Raw genomic sequence first — 15282 nt, 5'->3', positions numbered from 1 at the left:
AGTAAAATGATAGTAAAATATAGACTTTCATCAGCCTCAAATGACCAAAATAGTGGTAAGAAGGCATCACAGTAGTAGAAAAGATACAAGCAGCATGTGGAGTTCACGTTAAGTAGCATTCTGGGGGAAGATGAAACTTGAATTTGGAGGTAGAGTCATCAAGTGACTTGAGGCCAGTCTCTTGGACCTGGGCCCACAGTCTGAACTGGGTAACTGAGTATCCCATCTATGATGGCGTCACTGTAATCACTTAGCTCATGCTCTCATCATTTAGATACCCTTTGGAGTGGACACTCCCTCCCATCCTTATCCTTCATCTAATTAATTGCATGATTAATAAACAGCCACCTGTTATTCACGGACAGGTGTATACCCTTGTCAAAGGTCTTGGCTAAATCATCTGGACTGTCTCTAATAACAATGTTAACGACCCTCTGCATTAACTTCAGGTTGTAAAATATCTTTCCTTGATGTTTGTTCAATATTTTCATGAGAATTAGAAATATCTATTACAGACTCTAAGATACTAAAGGGCTCCTGGAACACAGTGCTGTAATTCACGCTGGGGACTCAGCTGAAACCACACTACTTGGAGCCCTGCTCTATCATTGACCAGAAAAAAAGAAACGCAGCCCTGAGACTGTCTAGAATTTTTCTCCCAAGGAATATATATAGACCCACAACTAGAAATCTAAGTAGATTTGTCTGGTTCACTAATTTCCTAAACAGAATGGTCACTATGGGTGGGTGAGTTTTGCAGCCAAACTGCCTACTCTGATACTGAATTGTATATTTTATCAATATGTAGATATGCAGGAGGACAAATACAAGAACAATTTAAATGATCAATAATGTGGATTAACCAATGAGAGACATTAAAAATAGCTGGGAGCATATCCAGGGAGTATTAAAGAACCAATAAAGGTCATTTCTGTTATAAAAGAATGTGTTCCCTATTAACAAGCTTAGTGGTGCTGAGATTATGAGGGATCCAGGAAAATGGGCAGAAAAGATATCCCCTTGAGAGTTTCCTTCCAGGATAATGAACAAATATCTTCTGCTTGTTCATTCGAAATCTCTTTGAACTTAAGAGAGAACTTAAGTCATATCTGGACTATTGGGAACGCAGAACTTTCAAGTTCTAGTTCTTGTTTTCACTTGGTCCAAATTTCTTGTTATATCAATTAATGCCACTTTAAATGGCTGTCAAATCTATGTAAATGTATGAAATTTGCACATTCTGTAGCCTATGGACTGGAAGCAAGGCTTGATGTCTTTCCCCTCATCCATCCCGGATCTCTCAACCCATATTCTATATTTTTAAACTATCATAAGTCTGCAATGGGATTGTCTTATATCACCCAATGTTACCTAATGTAAAATAGAACTCATAATCTGCTCTACCTCCTCTGCTACATCTCAGGCCTGCTCCCAATGATTGACTCTGTTATCAGCAGTACCCACTACATGAAATCTAGAAACTTTTTTGCCATTTATGAACCATCCTTCTCCTTTTTTCTTGAATCTAACTTATTACTTGGAAATAATTCTTTTTCTGAATTCTCCATCACAGTTACTCTCCAACCATCACCCCCATCATTCCCAACATTCATTGACTTTATCACTCATTTAATAAATATTTTGTGGGCATTTATGATGTTCTAGGTCTCAGTCAGCACCTTTGAAGGGCTGGACCCTATGAATGGGAGTCAGAAAGTAGCTTTGCTGTTTGAAACCTTGTCTTTTTGTTTTAGCTCCTTCTCTGATTGAATTGAAGTGATCTATTTCTATTCCAGTTGGCTGCCAGAGAGTAAAGTGAACTACTCTGCAAAAAGATAACATCATCCAGAGTCTAATTCTTTATACTCAGTGTCTAGAATTTTTAAAAAATTACTAGACATATTAAAAGACAAAAGCAAAAGTAAAAGAGATGGTAGAGAACAATCACAAGTGACAGAGACTTGGGTTTTCAGAGATGGACTTTAAATAGCAATAATTAATAAGCTTTACAAGGCCAACATAACTTTTTACAGAATGTGACAAAAACATTGTACAAAAAAATGAAAAGTGCAAACCATTTTTCTCAAAATCACAGTTTCAAAAATTCAAAACAAAATAATATAATTCAGTACATATGTATATTAATAAAAAATTAGATGCAGAACATTTGATGACATTCAACAACCATTTATGATATAAAATTTAAAAAACTCTTATCAAAATAAAAATAAGACCTTTCTTAATTTTATAATTATTATCAACAACAAAATTACAGCAATAACATTTAATAGAATTTTGAAGACATTCCTTTGAGACTAAGAACAATAACTACTATCATTACCTTTATGCTACATAATAGTGGACATAATAGCCTATGCAATAAGGCAAAAAAAAAAAAAAAAGGATTGTCATGATTAGAAAGAAAGAAAAAAGCCATCACTATTCACATTATTCAACTGTTGATGGCATGATGATGAGCCAAGAAAAATTTTTTTTCAGCTCCCACACTTTATGGGCCTAGAAAATTTTAAATAACTCATGGAAAATAACTATCAAAATTAATAAGTAGATTTAGCAAGGTTATTGGATATAATTATAATTTTATAATTATGTAAATATCAATTATATTTCTATCCATTACCAACAATAAGATTATGAAAATTACAAAACCAATCTTGTTTACAACTTTATATAACCTCAAACATGAAGGAATAAACTTAACAAAACAGGTAGAACATGCATACACAGAAAACTACAAACTGTTACTGAGAAAATTTAAAGAAATCCTAAATAAATGAAGAAATATGTGTATGGATCAGTAATTCAATAATTAAAAATTGTGAAAATGCTAATTCTTCTTTTATACATATGTAGATTCCAGGCAATCTGAATCAATATCCCAACAGTATCTTTTGGTGGAAAATGACCAATTAATACTAAAATGATCAAAATAAAAAGGACTAAAAATAACCAAGGCTATCTGGAAGAATAAGAAAAAAATTGGAAGGCTTGAATTGCTAGATATCATGACTCATTATAATAAAACTTTATAAAAAAAACTACACTAATTGAGAAAGTATAGTAATGTGCAGTAACAGGATAAGTAACACAGAAAGAAATCCACTATAGTCATTTGGTTTATGACAAAGGTAATACTCTGGGGGATGAAGAAAAGATAATCTTTTCAATAAATGGTATTGAATAAAGTTAATATCGATGTTGGAAAAATAAAGTTTTACCATCTTTCTCACACTATATACAGAAGCAAATTTCAAATTGATTTTAGGTCCTAATGTAAAAGAAAAATAAAACTGCTAGAAGTTAGAAACAATACTCTTTACATTATTACCTTGATTTAGGGAGATTTTTGACAAGGACATAAACAATACCAAGAGAAACTGATTGATTAAAACAGACTTTGTTAAAACTAAAAATGTGTTTTCACAATTAAGAAAGTAAAATCTCAAATCTTAGAATGGAAGGAGATATTTGCAATATATCTAACTTACAAAGGAGTGGACTCATATCCAGAATACATAAGTAATACTTCTAAATCGATAAGGGGGAAAGAAAAGACAAAATGTCATGTAAAAATGGGCAAAAGATTTGAACAGGCATTTCACAGAATGTTATATATAAATGGCCAACAATCCCATAAAAAGTATTCAATTTCATTAGCCATCAGGACAACATGAATTTCAAAATACTGAAATATTACATGGCTTACATTGAAAAGATCGATAATACAAGTGTTGTTGAAGAGACAGAGCAACTGGAACTGGCATACAGGACTTGTGGGAGTGTAAGTTGGTATAACATTTTTTGGAAAACCATTTTGCTCTATTTCCTGAAGGTGAATACATGACTCAGAAATTCCACCTCTAAGTAAATGCCCAATAGAAATGTGTACGTATGAGGGGCCTGGGTGGCTCAGTCGGTTAAGCGTCTGCCTTCAGCTCAGGTCATGATCTCAGGCTCCTGGGATGGAGCCCTGCATCAGGCTCCCTGCTTAGCAGGGAGTCTGCTCCTCCCTCTCCCTCTGTCCTCTCTCTCCCTCTCTCTCTCTCAAATAAATAAATAAAATCTTTTTAAAAAGTGTTTACGTGACTAACATAACATAATAAAATTAAAAAAGAAAAAAAGTGTTTACATATATGCAACAAAGGTGTGCATGATAGTTTTCATGGCAGCACTATTGACAGTAGACACAAAACGCAAATAACTCAAACATCTACTAACACTACAATATTTAAATTATGATAGGTCTATGGAATGGAATCCTACACAACAATGAGAATAAACAAATTGCGGCTATATGCAAACATGGATGAATCCTTCAGACAAACAATTGAGCACCAGAAGTCAGATACAAAAGTAGGCACAACATATAAATCCATTTCTGTAGAGTGCCCAAAACAAATTATGGTGGTAGAAGTCAGGACAAACGTTACTTCTGGAGATCAGGTAGGTAAATAGGAAGGGGCATGAGGGGAATTCTGCGGTGTTGGTAATATCCGTTTTTTCCCCTCTGGATGGTGAGTTTTGACTTTATAAAAGTTAATTTATGTGTACACTTTTTATTTGTGCACTTTTCTTGGTAGATACTATACTTGAATTTCAAAATTCCTTTAAAGATGACTTTTAAAAAGAAAAAAATAATTGACAGTGTCTATCTACAATGTTAACAAGTTAAATAAACTGAAGACAGTAAATGAATATATTTTTAAAAATGGATATTATTGACAATCTTGACAAGAACAATTTTAGTTTCCTCGTATTAGCTACAACAATCTTCAACTTCTGTATTTAATTGCAGTAACCTTAGAGCTCTTCCTGACTTGAATATTTCCCTGATTTTAATTCACCAAGAATTCTTATGCTAGACAACCCTCATTAAAGCCTTCTTTGCATCATGTGATTTCCTCAGGAATGTAATGGTTTTCTATTTTCAACCTTACCATGTCCACATTTCTCTTCTTAACATTAAGATTCCTCCATCAGCTTACTTCTCTCTTGAAAACTTACTTTTGACTACCTGTCATGAGTTTTCCACCTTGGTCTGGCTGATTTCTTTACCAAATCCCGTATGTTTTATTTTCATTATCATTCACATTTCTTTATGACCCTTATTATTATTCCTGCATTTATACCCAACATTAAAGTTCTCTTCTGCCACTGTAAACTACTACAGAAATACTAGAATGCCTTGCCATCGTAGATGAAGTTTCCAGTGTCTATGACAACTGGAGAGAAGAATTCTATTGCACAGAGATCTTAGATTTCATGTGAAAGAAGTTAGAAGACATGTAACTACTCAAATTCAGTCACAGAAAGAGTTAATTACTTACCAGTTCTGAACCTATGATATGATAAGGTTAACTAGGGGCAATCTTGATCTCAAAAGGGATCATTGTGAGTACTGGCTTTTTGTTTTTGAAATTTATGGAACGTATCTCTTGGCTTGAAATTCATCAATCCCGGGTGCCTGGGTGGCTCAGATGGTTAAGCATCTGCCTTCGGCTCAGGTCATGATCCCAGGGTCCTGGGATCGAGTCCCGCATCGGGCTGTCTGCTCCTTGGGAGCCTGCTTCTCCCTCTGCCTCTCTTGCTCTGTCTCTCATGAATAAATAAATAAAATCTTAAAAAAAAAAAAAAAATTCATCAATCCCATTTCCTCCAAAGACACCATAATCTTTCCTTCAAAACTTCTTTTCCAAGGCTCTGTACACAGGTTAATATTATCATCCTCTTGCTCACCCAAGTGCTAAGACCTCTTAAGCTTACTATTCTCCTCCTCTTCTTCCCCTCATTATTGGTCAAACCCCCATGATTCTAACCCAATTAAATCTCTCGCACCACCCCTCTTTTTTGACCCTATTGTCTTTGAGTTGGTTTAGATCCTTACTTCTTGCTTACACTGTTGAAGCAACTTCATAACTGAACCCTCTCTCTTCTATGTATTCCTTTGCATTCCAGGTTCTAGAATACTAGAAGAATCTAAGTGAAAATAGTCCTCCAAAAACTCCATCAGTCCTTTATTGCCTATAAAATAATACCAGTGATAGAGCCTGGTATCCCAGGTCCTAGGTAAACAGCACCAGTTCAATTTTCTGGCTTTGCCTCCCATCATGGCATTCTCTCTAACTGGGGACTTCCCCAAATACCCTACAGATGATTAACCTCCCTTATCTTTGCTCAGGCTGTCTCTTCCCCTGAAACTTCTTCAATTACCTCTACACTTACCCATGCCCTTTTATGTCTATGAAACTCTTGGCAAACACTCAAGACTTTATTAAAATTCTGTTCTCCAAAACTCTTCTCAGATCTCCACTCCATGTTCATTTGAATTTCTTCCTCCCATTTACCCATGACCTTTGATCATGGCTTTATTTAAGCGTCTCTCATGGTCTGGATTATATCACAGGTACTTACATGTGTTCATCTGCCACTCTAGGAAGTACATTTCTAAAGTGAAGAAATGATGTCTTAATTACCCTTGCGCTTCTTTCTCCATTATGCTCAATCAGGCAGGTATCAATTGGTTTTTAATTTGGCTTGTCCCTTAATGCAATAGCCATAATCATCATTTTCATAATCTGGTGTATCTGTTACATGGATTACACCATTTGATTTTCAAAACAACACCAAGTAGAATGGTATTGCGGTACATAAAAAGTGAACCCATCTAGGAGTCAAATCACCTGGATCTGGGTCTCTATCTCTGCCACTAATTTTCTGTGTGTGAGTCCAATTTTGAGGGGCAGGTCATGTCTTGCTTCTGGTTCCTCATGCCCTGAGCATTAAAAAGAAGGGATTGGACTAGCTCTGCATTTCCAAAAGCATGTTCCATGGAACACCAGTTCCGCGTGATACCCTCTCCACCAGAAATTATTCTATGGTGAAATAAATTGGGCAAATATCAAATAATATGTTCCCCTTGCAAGGATTTGCACTATACTAGTTTTTCAAATTGCAGGTCATGAACAATTAATAAATAGGAAATGAAATTAAGTGGGTCGCAATGAATATTTCTTAAAATAAACTGGAATAAAAGACACCAGAGGCCATTAGATATAGAAAGGGTAAATATTGCTTCATGAAACTCCTGTTTAAGTTGTGTATGACTGTGTATGTGTGTACATGTGTATGCATGTGTCTTTTTTATTGAAGGTTTTGGCAAACATGCTTTAGAAACACTGTACTAACCACTAGCATGTTAAAGGCTCTAATTTATCTTGCATTAAACTGCCTATTTAATTCTTTTATCCCAACCTTTTTCAACTTTACCCCCTCACCTCCATACACATTCCTGGAAGTCCACACTCCTTCCTCACACTGTGGACCTGGCTTTCCCCTGCTTGACCCTGGGCTGTGACTCCCCACTCTTTCCTTTCTGGCATAACAGAGCCAATAAATAAAGAGACACAAACTGCTATACTAGACCAGCAGAGAAGCTTGGAGCAGAATTGTATATAAATCTTGGAGTGGAATCACAGGGACACAGCTTCATAACATTCAAGTGTTTGACATAGTTTTCCTTCTATATCTGCCTTGCACCGCTGCTCAGAACCTCCTTCTATTTCTCTCTTGCTTCAGCCCCAAAGTTCACAAACCTATTTCTCTTGACTCCCTTCGCACTTGAGAAGTACAGTTTATCCTTTCTATGGCACAAGACCACCCCCAATCTCAGGTTAAATTGTTTTTCCACTTTGAAATCACTCAAGGCCCAACTCTGTTTATAGTGATGCTGCAGAGTTTTCACTACAGATTACCCTGAATTAACTTTATTTCCCCCTAGAGCCCAGCCCAGAATAAAGGGTCGAATGAAGTTTCTCTCCAGTAGTACTCTTCTCATCATGCCCTCTGCACCTCTTTACCTTATCCACATGCTATCTTTTATCTCAAACCAGTTGTGTGTGCATGTGTGTGTGTTTTCACGAGTCCACCAGTAGGTCTTGAGAGGAGTACGCTTTTCCGGTTTAATGTCTTCTCAAGTCAAGTTTCAGTAAAATCCACTTATTTTGGTTCAGAGGGATTAAGGAATTTTAGAATGTTAGTTGACAGTTTCTTCTAGAAGAGTAATGATTGGAATGTATGACTCAGATCATGTATACTACCCATGCTTTAGTTATAACAATAAGAGAAGGGTGGTATATTTAAAGAAAAAAATGATAAAACGGTCTGACGTTTTCTTCTGAGACAAACAGCTTCCAAAGATAGGTTATTAGTCAGAGGTCTCCAAAGAAATAGAGTCAATAGGACATGTGTGTGTGTGTGTGTGTGTGTACAGAAGAGATATATTTCTTGTGATTATGGAGGCTGAGAAATCCCAAGATATGCAGTCAGCAAGCTGGAGACCCAGGAGAGAAAATGGTATAAGCTCCCATTGGAAAGCAGGAAGAAGCCAATGTCCCAAGTCAATAGTCATGCAGGAGGAATTCCTTCTTACTTCCAGAAGGCTCAGTCTTTTGTTCTAGCTAGGCCTTAGTTGATTGGATGAGGCCCACCCACATTAGGGAGGACAATCTGCTTTACTGGGTCTACAGATTTAAATGTTAATCAAACCCAAAACACCCTTACAGACACACCCAGGATAAAGTTTGATCAAATGTCCTGGCACCTCATGGCCCAGTCATGTTGACACATAAAAAATTAATGATCACAAAAGGGTTATTGGAACTATCATTGGCTTTTTCATTCAAAACACAGAGGACAAGAAACAGGGCCAGGCCAGTGGGGGAAGAGAAGCATGCAACATCAATTGACCAGAGGATGAACAATGATGGGAGGACTCTTTGCACCTGGGAGAGATCGAAGGGAGTACTATGGACTACAGGTTTGTGTCTCCCCAGCATTCCTGTATTGAAACTTTAACACACACCCCCCCCCCCCCCCCTGGGATGGTGTTAGGCCTCTGAGGCCTTTAGGAGGTAATGATACTTAGATGAGGTCATGAGGATAGCGCCCTCATGATGGGATTACTGCCATTATAAGAAGAGAAAGAAACTAGAGCTTTTTGCCTCCACCATGTGAGGATACAAGAAGACGACGGGTCTGCAAGCCAAGAAGAGATCTCTCACCAGACACCAGATCTGCAGGCGCCTTGATCTTGGACTTCCCAAACTCTAGAACTGTGAGGGAATAAACATTTGTTGTTGAAGCTACCCAGTCTGTGATATTATGTTACAGCAGTGTGAACTCACTAAGACCGGGAGATCCCTCTTTGGAAATGGGCCACAAAAAAACTGTCACGCAGATTAGTATAGCTCAGTTGCTAAGGAAGCTCGGGGAATCCACAGCCAACACGCATCAATGATATACATCAAATATCAAGTACAGCAGATTGAAGCAGTATTACTTCTCTTTCCTAACAAGACAGAAGCAGATGTCTCATATCCACAGTGCCATGTCATGTGCAGATGTACACATGCAAAAACACAGAAACAGCTGGAAAAAAAATTCATAATGCCATAACACTAGCAGCTGTGGCTTTTAAGAGAAAAATGCTTAAAACAATATAAATTGAACCTAAATAAATAGAGAGCAATATTGTGGTGCACTGGTAGCCAACATGCTCTAGAGACATGTTATCACATAAGATGACGACCAGCCTGCAGGGACGAATGTGGAGCCTTAGTGGAAGCCTCTGAAGACTGGGACCAACTCTGAGACTTTGCCTGTAGCCATCTATAGCTGCAAGAATGTGCTAATCCCTTTGTGCGATAGCATCACGCCTGTGTTATAAATATTTCATTTATTGATATAGGTGGCTTGGCTAACTATTTAATAAAGCTCCATATAATTCAGTCATCATCTTATGTGAGCTTTTTCAATTCTTTAGCTTCCAAATTTCCCATTATATAATCAATGTGTTGATGGGTTACATAGTGTTGGTGCCAAAGTCACCCAGACAATGCCCCTCCAACCTTATAGAAACACACTTGTAACTCACTATTCTTAACTTGTGTATCAGTTAGTTTTTGCTGTATAACAAATCACCCCCAAACTGTGGCTTTAAACAACAAATGTGTATTATTTTTTACAAGCTCTGGTGGGTTGCCTAGGTAGTTCTTGTCTGGAATGATCTGGTTGATCATTGTAATCAGTTAGTGGCTCAATTAGGGCTATACAGACTAGGATGGCTTTCCTTTCTTGCTGATGGATGGTGTCTAGGGGAGTTGTGGGGGCAATAAAGATGACACATTTACTCATCTCTTCTTACCCAACAGCCTCGCCTGGCCTCCTTCACATGGAAGTGGTCACAGGATTCACCAGAGCAGCGAAAGAGGGCAAGCCACAGAACACAAGCAATTTTTAAGCCCTTGCTTATGTTACGTTTCCTACTGTCTCATTGACCAACACAAGTTGCCTGGGCAAACCCAGAGTCAGGGTGGGAGAAGATAAAATAAGGGGAATTGGGGCTGCCATGTTATAAATAGGACACTACAACTGGGTATTGCCAGCCAGACCTGCTTCTCGATTAGCATAGCTGACACCACATTGCAACTCAGTTATGGCAATCTCAACAATCCTTCATATGAATTTGCAGCTATAGATTGTGTGCACCACATATAACCTGTCATGTCTGATTTGTTGTCACTCCTACATGACACAAGAGTAACCACCACAAATGCGGGAAAATTCCACACACTTTAGTATAGCCCCATAACCTACGAACAAGGCTCTTTTTCAGCTAGATAACTTCTATCCAAAGTCTTGCTTTCTGCTTCATGCCCTTTGATGACTCAGCAGTATGTGGGTAATGTACATAGGGTAAGGAAAACTTACTATGCAAAATTCCAAACCCACAGAACAGATAAATTAGGGAGTAGAGAGTGAGTCATCCCATCACAATACGCTTCTTCACTGTTACATCAAGATTCTTTAAAATAGCCAGCTCCCCAAGAGCCCCTGTAATAAAACTCATCACCAAACTTTACATGTAAATTCCCGGGAAAACACCTTTGCATATAGCAAAGGATTTCCATATTGATTATTCCGTGCTTGACTTTGCTAGACTTAACCTCTGCCTGCTGAAATGGTCAGTAAAGAACTGTGTCCTACTCAAAAAAGTGTACGAATCAAACCAGCAATACTATGCCAGAGGACATCTATAAAGCTCATACCATTACCTGATTTCAGACAAGTGAACATTTCATCTCATATTACAGTTTTGTGGAAACTGAACCTACTTCCCTTCCCAGAAGGAGAGAATTGAGTTCAACCATCAGCCTTCAGTGGTCAAGGGGTGTGGGGGAGGGGTGGTGTCAATCAGGTAGAGCAAGGACTGCACTGGGGTGGAAATCCCTGCACTTCCCAGGGCACTGTCTCAATTGTCCAGTCCCCTCCCCCCCAACACACACACACACACACCCTTCTTTCTCCTCTCCTGCTGGCTCCCAACTTTGCCATGATTCATTTTCTGCTCTTGATTGACACAGCCTTTAAAGAGCAAGCATCTCCATCCCCTTGCTGTGTGTTCAAGCATGGCGATGCAGGAGACCTAGAATCCATTAGTGGGATGAATAGCAGGGCCCAGTCCTCCAGCTCACAGCCCCTGCTCCGTGCTGCCCTCCGTTCTGTTCCACTGGGGTTGTGAGCTAGCAGGTTACATAACATCCTATAGAAGTCTCCTATTTAAAACTCTGATAGGTGACAACCCAGACGACAAACAGCCCTCAGTCTGTCAAGCGAACATCCCCAAAGCATCTGCATTTACTGGGCTGCTATTTTCCTTCTTGTAGTTTAGCGGGGCTGCGCTTGGCTATTCACGCCCTTCCAGGGGATGGGAGCCGCTGTGTCTCAGCAAGGGGCTGTCAAATTGTCCCACTTTTCCTGCCTAATTCATACAGGAGTATCCATATTTATATTGATCTAGGCACATGAATGGCATACTCATGCTAGGCATCAACTTGGCAGAGATGATCCAAAGCAACTTTGCACTCACTAAAAATTTCAAGTTACCCACAAAATGCATATATTTAGCCTTGTCACTGATGTGATTTGTTTCCCCACTACAAACAGAAATCACATCAGGGATTGAATATATATGTGATATACATAGAATATATAATTATATGTAGTTTCTTTACTATGTTAACTTTTTAGAAATCCTGTCCACCGTTCAGTCTGATTGTCAATTTCCTACTACAGCTCACCTATAAATTAAATGCTTGTAGCTCCCACTGTCAATATGCCACCTTAGAGCTCTCTTCTAAGCCCACACTCAGATGCAGCACTAACAAAATGCAAACCACAGAGGGAACAAAGCATCAGGTTGACTGTCCCAAGCATGTCACATCGCAAATTCACATGTGCCACGATGGAATATGCATATTTCCCCATTACTGAACTTTCCTATTTCTACTGTTGTGGCAAATGTAACCTGGACCATTTAAGCTGATCTGTTTCTTCCGACTTAAAACTCAGTATCTTCCAGCTAAACACTCACATCCCATACCCCCCTCCGCCCTCCAGGTATGGAGAGGAGGGAGGGTGGCACGCTCTCTCATCCAGGACTGTCAGGGAAGTTCTTACCTGGTGCATTCCCATCCTCCACCTTTGTCAGTTACCTGTGAGATGCAGCTGGCCTCTTCTGGTCCTTATCATTTTCCTTTGGTGTCTTCTGTGGATATCCACCATTCCAGCATCCCGTGATAGCCCGTAGTAAACAGTCCACATCATCTGTGCCCCAGTCACAGGCTCTCTCGTTCTTCAGGGCCTCCCTGGGGGCTTGGCCCTACCCCTCCCAGATGCTCTTCCATTACTGTGACGGGGTGCTGGGATTCTGCAAAGCTGTCCCTGGATCATTTTCATTCACTTGGGCTACTCCACAGCTAAGGTGCTCTACTGCTACTGTATACACTGAGTTACACCGGGGGGTCGGGGGGCTGTATATGTCTCCTCTCTTCACCTTGTATGGAACTTACCTGGGATATTTGGCCACCATCCATCATCTACCATCCATCCATCCATTGTTAGCTCTGAGATGGTATAGAGGTGGGGCTCCTTTGTAATGGGGTCCATAACTTTGACATTGTCTTGATAGCCACTTCCACATCTCTCTGGAAACCATTGCAACCAGAACGGGTTCTGATCCCTTCTTCAGGCTGTGTGGAATCTCACATTTCCATTATTATGTATTTTCTACTCCATTGTTGCTGTGAATTACATTTTATGCCTTCTTACTTTTCTTCTCTCAAAAAGCCCATCACTGGCAAATCAAAAGTTTTCATTTTCAAGACTTTTGTTTCTGCTCTCCATTAAATTATATATTTCATAACAAAATGGACTTTCACATTTTAGTATTTACCCATGTTCCTCCAAGAACAGTGCTTATCAGAAACTGTTGTCTAAATCTTGGCACAGAAGATCATAAGTACCTGAAAATTTGGCGTTCCGTTATGGGGATAAGAAGAAAGAGTTTCTATATAAAAATTTTATCTATTCCTTTCTCATGAGGAATCCATACTCATCTTTTTCAGCACAAAAACCCTTAATATACAGATGGGTGTGGATTATTACCACTGTTACCCACTATAAGCTGTACTATTACTAGTATAAAATGGCATGACTTTAACTCTTTTATCCCAAGGACTTATTCATATCTATTTGAACAGCATGGACTTCATCATATTTGCATGTCAGCAGGACTAAATTCTGTACATAATGGGTCACTCTCAGTAACTGCTAGGTGGCCACCTCTTTGGGGGCAAGGACAGCACTTACCTTGCTCACTGCATATGTCTAGTGCCCAACATGATGCCTGCATGTAGTCGGCGCTCTGTAGATGTTGGTTGATTGAATGACTGCCTCCCATCCTCTTCACGACTGCTGAAAGGGGGTTCCAAGCAGAACAGGTTTAAAAAATCCAGATTTAGATTTTGTGTGCCCAATATACTCCAGAAAGGAGAATGAATGCGTAACATATCAGAATTTTAGAATCCCTATTGGCCCCACTGACAGGAAATGTAAGGTGGCTTGTCAAAATGAGCCAGGACTACCATCTAGAAACCTCCATACACTCTAATTCAACCTTCCTTTTCAAACTGATATGACCATTTCATCATTTGTCACCTCCGAAATAGTAAAAAATATTTACTTCCTAGACCTTCTTGTTCAGATTGTCTCCTGTTTTCTCCAGAACCATGTCTGCTGGTAAAAACAAACAAACAACAACAACAAAAATAAAAAAACCCACAAAAACAAGCAAGCACACAAACAAAAAAACAGCATCTAAATCCACCCGTAGAAAATGAAACAAAGGGGCGCCTGGGTGGCTCAGTCGTTAAGCGTCTGCCTTGGGCTCAGGTCATGATCCCATGGTCCTGGGATCAAGACCCACATCGGGCTCCCCGCGCAGCGGGGAGTTTGCTTCTCCCTCTCCCTCTGCCTGCCACTCTGCCTACTTGTGCTCTCTCTATCTCTCAGTCAAATAAATAAAATCTTAAAAAAAAAAAAAAAATGAAACAAATACAAAGAATGCTCCTAGAGAAAAAGGAGAACTTTCTTGAAAGGGAAATTCAAGACCAAGGACACCTGCATCTCTTGATTGTGGTAATTTAAGGGCAGGATGAGACTCCACCCCTAACAAAACCTTGGCCTTCACAGACCATGCTGGTGCTCAGTTAAAAAAGACAGTCAAGCAGAGTATTTAAATATCAGCTCTTAACAGTGTTGCCCCTCACAAGAAAGACAGCCAGATTTTGTGCACCCACTCTCCTTAGGCCAAGATTAATGTGTGCCTGAGAGAAGAGAGAAGGCTCTTTTAGGACATAGGAAAGGATTTCAGGAAGGCGTGGGTGGAGGCATCTCTCTGAGCTCAGAGGCTGCTGGAGCAAATCAATCAAACAGAGCCATCCTGAGGTTTGCCTGCTAGGTAGGCAGCTTTCCTAGAGTTTGTCATGCTTTGTGCTTAGAATAGCCCCTCAAGGAAGAGCAGCTGTAGAGAGCCAACTCTTTATATGCTCAGACATTCAACCTTCCCCCAAAGCCCACGGTCTATCCCCCATACTTGACCTTGCTTTATCCCTTCTTTATAACTCAAGCTTTATTCCTCTTATCACCCTTAAAATATTTGTTAGATTTATAGATAATATGTCCTATAATTTCTGAAATATTTTAAAGATCACCTCAACTTGTATTATTTAGACACATGGATTTTAAAAACGTATGCATATCAATAATACATGTATATCAATGATAGTGATACTAGACACCCATATCTATGTCTCATAAAATGGTAAAGTACTTCAGGGAGTGCTAGGACCTTTGAAAACACAC

This window comes from Mirounga leonina, unplaced genomic scaffold, assembly GCF_011800145.1.
Source record: "Mirounga leonina isolate KUSES-001 unplaced genomic scaffold, KU_Mleo_1.0 Mir_153, whole genome shotgun sequence".
In the NCBI taxonomy this organism is placed as follows: domain Eukaryota; kingdom Metazoa; phylum Chordata; class Mammalia; order Carnivora; family Phocidae; genus Mirounga; species Mirounga leonina.
This window is presented reverse-complemented; position numbering follows the sequence as displayed.